We start from the raw sequence: 9,626 nt of genomic DNA, 5'->3' as shown, positions 1-9,626 counted from the left end.
TTTAATGAGTTTAAGTCTTCCGCATTATTTTCTGTTGATATATGTTAAAATGATAAGGGTTAGTTTGGTTGGTTCGCTCACATAGGAGGGAAATTGTGGGTGCCAGTCGCGGCCCCGGTTTTGGGTCGTGACACTCTCCTTTTATGGTCTTCTTTTTCTGTTTCCTCAATCTCATATCTGATTTCATATCCTCCTATATCTCTGCAACCTTAGAAGTTGTGCATGTAATTTGTTTGTTTCTGCTCCCTCAGAAATTGTGCATCTTTTGTCCGCATTGCAGGTAATTGGTTTGTTTCTGCTGCCTTGGAAGTTGTGTAGGTAATTGATTTGTTTCCACTGCCTTAGAAGTTGTGCAAACAAAAGATGCATAAATTCTGAGGCAACGAAAATAAACAAATTACATATTTGGTGATATAAAATAATATAAACATGATTTTAATTGACAAATTGATTTTTATGTCTTTTAACTTTGAATGTAGATAAATATATTTAAATTTGTATAAAGTTAAACTAGTAAATACACAAGACCTATGTAAATAATTTAAATCAATTGTTGTAGCACAAGTGTACCTCATGTGAATTGCATATAGGACGAGTGAATTTCATATGAATTGTCATTTAGGATGAGTGTATTTCATGTGGATTGTCATTTAAGACAAGTGCATCACACGTGAATTGTCATGTCAGGACAATAGTATCTCCGATGAATTGCGTGTAGGACGGATCTATCTCACATGAATTCTTATGTTAGGACAAGAGTATCTCACATGAGTTGTCATGTACGAAGAGTGTATATCACATGAATTGTCATGTTAGGACAAGACTATTTCATGTGAATTATCATGTTAAGACAAGAGTATTTCACGTAAATTATCATACTAGGACAATAATATCTCACATGAATTGACATATTAGGACAAGAGTATCTTGCATGAATTGTCATGTTACGACAAAAGTATCTCATGTGAATTTTCATATTAGGACAAGAAATCCCACATAAATAAATTGTTATAAAGGACAAGCATATCACATGAATTTTAACGTAAGACAAGTGTAAGTCACATGAATATTTTTTAAAAAGTTATAAGATGCAACATCGTGATACTTTCCAATATCATATCTCAGATATTACCTAAAAATGTTCTAAAATCCAAATAACATTTAAAGGATAAAACTGTCAATTCATCTTATCACTTCAACATTAAAGTTGAAAGTGGAAACTCCCCATTTGGCAATTTGCTCTGTTTGCACTTTTGCATAGGTACTAACGTTCCCATTGCATACAGGTAAGCAACCTGCTACACTTCTAGTTATATTGCTACTCTGCATTTCTTTGTTGAAGTGTATTTTTTCTAGAGTTCTTGTTTTTGAAACAGAGTTCTTCTGGCAATGGCTATTTCGGCTCCTCCTGTGCTCACTGGAAAAAGATGGAAAAAAAGTTCACAGCTTATGGGCTGAGCCTCATGAGTCCTCCTTCCATTGATGAGCTCTTCAAAATTCTTTAGGTAAGAATCTTTTTTTTATTTGAATAAAAAAAAATCACAAAAAAATGAGATGGAAGTGTGAATTTTTGTTTTACTATAACGATTCTGGACTGAAAAAATTAACCAATAATCCTTTATTGTGTTAAATTCATATAAGTTATGGCTTACTGTTTTCCCCTTTTCTTTTTGCTAGAAAGTTGAGTCTTTTTACTGAAAGTGGTTAGTCAGGACCCATTTGATTCGACCACAAGTGCAATACAACCTTTAATGAAAGTGTTGGTTAGGGACGAATTTTTGGGGCATACCAACGAAGATATCAAAGTTTCAATGATTTCCTGTATCACTGATATTTCTTGAATATATGCCCCAAAGTACTCTTACAATGATCATAGACAAATGGAGGTAGAACTATATCATTCTAACTTATATTTTTGTTATTACTTCAATATTTTTTCCTTTTTTCACCCTGGCCAATTTCTTGTCAGAAAATTCTCCTACAAACAGTATAAGTTTTCAAAAAGTTAGCTCATGTTATTAGCCGTTGTTACGTAAAGGTGGTTCGAGTTCTGAAAATAATCGCTAAAATAAGGTTAATTGCGGTGGTATTTGCCCTCGAGAAGAAACGCTAATAATCGAGATATTCAAAAAATTCTCGAGGTCATTAGGTATTCGGTAAAAATTCACTTTTCCATGGATATTATCATTATTCTATGATTCTTCACACCTCTTTTGAGAACAAATCTCAAATTAGCATCTTCAGCCTCCGTCACCATCCAAGTCGGGTCAGCAAGGATAACAAATCTATTGATGACTACTTGCGTGAGATTTGATCTCTATTTGATTAACTCACCACAGCCGTTTCACCGGTCAATAAGGAAGAACTTGTGGTGAGAATATTTAGTAGCCTTGCCTGGAGTTCCTCAAAATTTCAGCGACAATACGAGCACGCGATTTTGACATTAGCTACACTGAACTTTTTGATGAACTTCTTGATCATCAAGTTTTCCTCAAACAAGAGGACAAAAAAAAGACCACCACTCAGGTGACCGTTGATGTTGCTCAACACGACAATATTCCCAATCAGCCTCACGCAATACTCAATGCCCACCGAACAACAACTGGCGTCCCCCTACTAGACAACCCACTCAAGACACCACTCCCCAAGATTTGGACAATAGTTCTCAATGGCGGAATTTCCCACAACAACCGTCACGAGTCCGCTATCAGCTTTGTTACAAATTTGGACATACGACAAATGTTTGTAGGTCCTAATCCCATAACCACTTTGAAACAAAGGCTAATTCTGTTGCCCAATACAGCGGCGCATGACCCTGAATTGTCGAGTCGAGTGCATCTCACCACATCACCTCCGATGCCCAGACTTAGAATGGATGGAGAACGTGACGATGGGTAATAGTAATGTGATTCCAATTACTCAAACTGGTAACTCATATTTGCACAAAAAATGTCTTTAAACTCTCTACTGTATTATATGCTCCTGCTATCAAGCGTAAGCTTCTTTCAGTTTATGAATTTTGCCAAGACAGCATAACCTCAACAGAGTTTTGTCCTTCGATTTTCTTGTGAAGGATCTCACTACAAGGACTCCCTTTCTCTGCGGCCCGAATAAAGTTGGACCCTATGAATGGCCGCCACTATCTCGCCCAACCATCAATATTGTTGTTACCAACCCTTCCTTACATCTTCCTTACAACTGTGACATCAAAAGATTCGTCACCCCCATTCTCAAGTGTTATTTTGCATTTTAAATAATTTCAGTCTTTCTTATTCTTTGAAAGATAAATTCACTTACTGTAGTGTTGTTGCAATAAAGCCCACAAATTTCCATTTTCTTCAAACACATTGTCTAGCAAATCGCCATTAGAAATACTTACAGTGATCTGTTGGGACCCTCCCTAGTGCTTTCAACTGATAAAAAAAATGTTATTATTGTATTTTTGTTAATTAGTATAGCAAGTACATCCGGTTATACACACTGAAAAAGAAAACTGAAGTTCAACAAAACTTTCACCACTTACATCCTGTTCTCGAAAAACATTTTGATACACAAACACTCGCCCTTTACGGTGATAGAGGAGGCGAATATCAAATACTTGACTCATATATTCATTCTAAAGGCATACAACACCTTAATCTCCTCCATACATGCCTCAACGGGTTGCCATGGCTGAAAGACGCAATCGTCACCTAGTTGAGACATCTAAAACACTACTTCATCAAGTTGCTTTACCATCCGATATTTGGTAGTTTCCCTTTCATCATGCCACATATCTCATGAACTGTCTACCCACCAACACCCTTAATAAAAAGTCACCATTTGAAGTTATTTTTAATGACAAACTAGCTTACGCATATCTTCGTATTTTTTGTTATTTGTGCTACCCGTGGCTTCGACCATATGCCCAAAATAAATTAGAAGCGTGCTTCAAACCTTGTGTGTATCTAAGTTTCACCAGTACTCGTCATTCCCATGTTCCAAATTTTTTTTTCTCTCTGAGATGTAAAATTGTGAAAATGTTTTTCCATTTGGCAATACGTTTTCTCACTTGAATCAAAAAACTTCTTCTTTAACAAGGGGAAAACATTTCTTCTCCAAATGAGTCTAACCTTGTCGCTCATCCAAACCCTACCCTTGATACTAATACCACCCAGTTGCCCCCTACTATTCCACTAGTGCACGATACACGCAAATAAGCATGCTCAATTCGTGCCGCACAGGAGAACTACCTAATGGCAGATCACTCCAACACTACAAAAAAGCATACAAATTGCGGGAGTTAAAATTATATATTGTGGCGGTCAGTAACCCCCCCCCTGTTTGTTGTTACGGCAATTGCAAAAAACCCTGTTTGTTAGGTCTTTCACAATTAAGTCACACGGGTTTTTCACCGACCCTTGTTACCAGTAGCAGGGGGTATTAGCGGGGGTTTTGAACCCCGAAAATTAATATCAATAAACCAACACTTCATATTCTGGGAATCAGAACCCCAACAATTTGTGAGTGTGGGAGTCCAAAACCCCTGCAATTTATGCATTTCACATTAAAATTAACAGGAGTTTTCAACCCCTACAATTCATGAACATGTAAATTTTTCCAACATTCTGCTAGTTATATTCAATTTTAAATATTAATGACTATGTAAGCTAAAAGGACATTAGGATTAAGAAATAAAACATATTTCAAACAAAAATATATTAGTTTTACAAGCTATGATGAAATATGTGGTTCACCCCAACCATTACTATTAGAAGGAACTTGAAATCACTACAGAAACTGTTGGTTAATATTGCTTTTATTGATGAAAAGTCTTCACTAGCATCCGAACTCAAGAAATGACCTACAACAGTTCACGAACATCACCTGACTTCTCTTCACTAGCATCCAAACTCAAGAAATGACCTACAACAGTTCACGAAACATCACCTGGCTTCAAAAGAAAATACACAATAAATGGGTATTGAATGAGATAACTTTAGCCTTAGAAAGAGGGTGTTGTCATTGTTGTGAGTCGCGGAGAAAGACATAAACCCCTGCGGGTTTCTGCTCAAAACCAAAAGATTCAATTGGATTGAAGACGAAAGAATGGCCTCAGCCTATTTAAGCATGGCAGAAGCTCACAGATGAATTACTGACTTCCTAAATCGCTTCTCCGATGTTGTTTCATCTCAAGACGCCAAGTCTCTATGCCTTATTTTCTCTATCTCTTCAAATTCATCTTTTCTCCTTTCTCTACTCGATGCGCTCATCACTTTCCAGAATGCTAGAAGAGTAATCAGAAACCCTTATAGATACTCTCTGTATGCAGATATACTACTCTCTCTATTTCGTGCCTTACAAAGTTATCGACTCAAAAACTTGGTTGAATGTTACCAGGCTATTGAAAAAGCTGCAAATGCAATTACTCAAGAGTTCCACAACTGGGAATCAGCTTGGGCTTTTGAAGCCCTTTATGTCATTGCCTATGAAACCAGAATTATGGCAGAAAGGGCACATAGAGAGTTGGCTTCTAATGGCAAAACTCCTGAAAAGCTCATTTCACATGAAAGTGTTTGGAGTCCTTGCTGGAATGGATCAAAATTTAGTTTAAGCTCAGAACAGTACACTTGTGTAAAAGTGTTACAAGAAGCACTGAAACTGCATGCATTTTCGATTTTGAAGAGTTTCCTCTTAGGGATAAGGTTACTTACAAGTAATATACTGGAACGGTTGAAGGTGTACATTGAAAATTATTCCACTGCGGGTCATAAGCTATCATATGCTCAAGCCAAGTGCAAGGTCAGTAGTTATTTACGCGCTTCCTCCAGAGGGGCGTTTGTCTACAGATAACAAACACAATTTATCAAGTGATCAAACATACTAAATGAGATTACGACTTTGACAAACCATTGGCAACCTAAATCTTTTACCTTCTTTGAAATTGCAAGTGCTATGAGTTCTGCTATACCAGTTCCAGCCTGTGATCACGGAGAGATCAACATGAAGCACAATGTAATGACTTTAAGATTGTTTCAATATGTTTTAATGAAAACAATCCATCCATATCTGCTATCGAACACCAGTAGAGGCAAAAAGATTATATGATTTCAGATGCATACTTGTATATCATCATTGAATACCAAATGTGTAGTACCATATTTCCAACAGCTCAAAAGTGTTGTGATTCGCAAAATCTTCATACTGCAGATGAAGTTGCCTATATCAGACTTAGACGTTACATGAAAGGCGATTTGGTCCTTAACAAGTTTCAAATTACCAACCTGTACAAGAACTTTTTCGCCGTAGTTTTGCTTCACAAGAAAGTTGTAGTATTCCTACAAGAAGCAAAAAAATAAAACATTTCTTAAGAACATGCTGCAAATCTCAATTTAAAATATTTTTATCACCATAAAGAAAAAAAAAGAGTTTGTTCGGATAGGTTGATTTTTGGTGTTCTTAAGCCAAAATAGCTTTTACACAGTTCAATAAACAATTTACGTTATAGAGAAGTAGAAAGTTCATAACTTGCATGTTTAGTCAAAGAAATAAAACAACAAGCTAAGTGGAAAATAAAAGGAGATCAAGGTTTCGTGTTCAAGTCCTAAAAATAAAGAATTTCAAAGTAGGGAACATTTATCCTAAATAGGTACTAATATAATTTGAATTAATCATCCTAATAGTAGGATTCAGACATCGGATGATTTAAAACAGTGAGAACCATTTTAATATATCAACCTAGCTGTGAAATATTCCTTGCTCTCTAAAGTTCTCCATTCTTGATAAATTTTAAATTTGATCAAATTTGAAACCAGATTGAATTTTATAGTACCCTTTTCTTGAATAGGAATCTGTGCATTTTTATTATATTACACCTACTATTTATATTACACCTACTACTCCGACTGACCAAAAGAGTCCAATGTATCATGCACAAGTCAATTATAGGAAGCTGCTCTCCTAACAAACACCTACCACAAAATTGAGCAAGAAAAATAACTAAGATGTGAAAAATATACATAAACCATTTTTACAATTCACGTGAAGGAGCAATTTGTCTTGTTCTCATCTATATCACTAACTATCGTAGTACCATTTTACAGCAAATACAAGAAGTTGAAATCTTATTTCATTGAGAAGTTAGGTACCCCCATTAAATCTTGAACCAATGGATAACGGTAATAGAGATCCTCCTGCAACAACAAGATCATATGATTTAGACATTAACCTTCAACACCGAGGTTTTGTGTGGTCCGTACACGGTACACCCAAAATCCTCTGGTTGTGGGCAGGATGGGTAGTAATGGCATAGCAATGTTTGTCCCTGGTCACATTGGGTAGCTTTCAAGTGGTTTGGCTTAAGCCCGAGAGTTTCTGATAGTAAACCAACAAGAGTGTCTTCTAGTTTTATGACATGATGTATGTACTCAAGGTATGTTTTCCTAGACATTGGAAAAAGATCAAAGATTACTAAATGCTACATGAGGACAAGGTTGATATGCGTTAATAATTGGATTGCAGTTATATATTTATAGATATTTAGTTGATTTTATACAAGGTTTGGGCAAAATGTACTAGGTTCCTGCGACACCTTAAGTTATACTCTAGATCCGCCATTAGCAACATGTATCCGAATATCAACTAGAGATGAAGATAGACCACTGTGTAGTGACCCCTACGCAATATTACTCGATATTACAAGTGAGAGTAGACTATCAGTATCCGTTTATCAACGAAACACAACAAAAGATAGGCTCAGGTAGCCTGTCATGAAGTTTCGTTCGGGATGTCCATTCTCCAAAGACAGGCTTCCGAACAACTCTATAAATGAAAAAAATCAAAATATGTTACTATACAAGAAATGTCACACAAAGTGATGAAACTGAAAGCCTAAGTGTGAAGATTGAAGATTACAGGAGTTCATCCGGCTAACCCTTTAAGGACTTCCAGAATCGCTTCATGGGCATTTTGATCCTGGTCCAACAAAAAAAAAAGATAATTTTTGTAATACACACAGTGAAAAGTTCATGCAAATACATCAAAATAAGAGTACCAACACTACTCACTCTTAAAATCAAAAGAACACGCCAAATGTTTGAGGCATCATAAAGATTGATGATGCTTTCTACCTGGAAATCAAGGCACACAGAAATTCAGCACCAGGTGAATCATAAATTATAGGTAGCCAGATATAAGATATAGGTGTATGTATATTTAGATTGTATAACAGAAATAAAACAATATCAGAACCTGACAAAAATGGAAAAATTCTCTTTCACGTTATCATCGTCCTTGAATAGAAAACGAACTTCAAAAGTTGAACTTGACAAACCTAAACATGGATATAAAGCTAAAGAGACACACCCAGACTATAGTACCTTCTCAAACCCTTCACACTTTGTTGAGTTTGCTTCTTTTTTTTCTGAATATCAACTAATTAGTTACACTTTCAGAAGTTACCAGCTTGCCAACTACATTCAAGACGAGCACAAGGCTGACATGTATCAAACGGAAAATTTCGGCACCTAAGAAGCGAAAAATTGAAAAATGTTGATTGCATTAAAACACTTAACTTAATATTTGCATTTTCTAGGGCACAAAATTCATTATATGTGATGTCATAGTTTAAACTTGACTTGCAACCTTACCTACACGATATGAGAATCATCCTAAAGCTTCTGTGACTGGCATAGACTCAATTATCTCAGATCTAAGGGGACTAATCGGAGCTCTACCATCTGAAAATTCAAGGTGACAAAAGTTAGCATGGCTGAGTTTTAAGCCCTAAACAGATAGTGTAACCTACGCAATGTCGCAGTATCAGTATCCTGCAGGCTCTGTCAACCCTGTTTTAAATTGTATATATGTGGTGTTACGAATCAAGTTATACTAAAGCAACTCACAACTCCTTTATTTCTCTTTCCCCTTGAACTATTCTCCTTTTCTTATACCGTCTTTCTCTTCTCCCGAAGCAAGTAGCCCTAGCAGATACAATAAGCTAATGTAGTTCAAATTTGGCAATTTCTGATTTTCATCCGCAAAAAGTACCAGATTTGTCCATAAATCTATACAAACAAAAAAAAAATTGAACTTACCTGTAATTTCTCCAGAACTTTTCATTCCGAGATTGAATCTGTGAAGATTGAGCTGAGGAAATTCAAAGACGCGAGAGGAGTGGAAAGTACCTCAAAATATGATCCATATTCAATCTGATGAGGTAGCTGAAGTTAACGAAGTGACAAATAAGCGGCGAAGAAGTTACGAAGAAGTGGAGGACAGTGGCGTTGCAGCAGTAACTAGTGAGAGAAAGTGAGAAGTGAGAGTAAGAAAAGTATAAGCTTTTGTATTTTGGAATTAAAAATACGGAATAAAGATATGCCATAAAAATATGTAGATGCATGTGTATTCAAATGAGAATTTTTTTATTTTTTTATTGAAGGCAGGTGTTCCCACTATTTACTTAAATTTTTCTGTTTCTACCTGAAGAGGTTTCAAACCCCTGCCATTTGCTTTTATTTTCTGACGACTATAAAACCCCAATTATTTAATATAATTTGTGAAGGTTGCAGCTAATTTATGCTATTAAACCTCCGTAATTAGGGGCGGATTTATGTTTGGAGATGGGTGCAACGGCACTCACTGATCTC

At 36.0% G+C, this 9,626-nt stretch overlaps 2 long non-coding RNA genes and 1 pseudogene across 2 annotated transcripts in view; 1 reads left to right on the top strand and 2 right to left on the bottom strand.

Annotated features, from left to right (window-relative positions):
- LOC107005865 overlaps positions 1-4,856 on the bottom strand; it is a 26,146-nt gene extending 21,290 nt beyond the window's left edge. The window contains exon 1 of the long non-coding RNA XR_003575810.1: positions 1,653-4,856. This is a non-coding gene — a long non-coding RNA (uncharacterized LOC107005865). The remainder of the gene's footprint in view (positions 1-1,652) is intronic.
- Positions 4,857-4,912: 56 nt separating this feature from the next.
- On the top strand, positions 4,913-5,832 carry LOC107006527 (annotated as a pseudogene).
- A 1,348-nt stretch (positions 5,833-7,180) lies between these two features.
- On the bottom strand, positions 7,181-9,352 carry LOC114075382. The gene is made up of 4 exons (XR_003575813.1): positions 9,075-9,352; positions 8,046-8,108; positions 7,894-7,953; positions 7,181-7,800 (listed from the first exon to the last, which is right to left on the bottom strand). It is a non-coding gene; the product is annotated as an uncharacterized LOC114075382 (long non-coding RNA).
- Positions 9,353-9,626: the final 274 nt, after the last annotated feature.

The sequence above is a fragment of the Solanum pennellii genome, chromosome 12 (assembly GCF_001406875.1).
Source record: "Solanum pennellii chromosome 12, SPENNV200".
NCBI lineage: Eukaryota > Viridiplantae > Streptophyta > Magnoliopsida > Solanales > Solanaceae > Solanum > Solanum pennellii.
The sequence above is the reverse complement of the archived record's forward strand: the minus strand, read 5'-3'. Positions and strand labels throughout refer to the sequence as shown.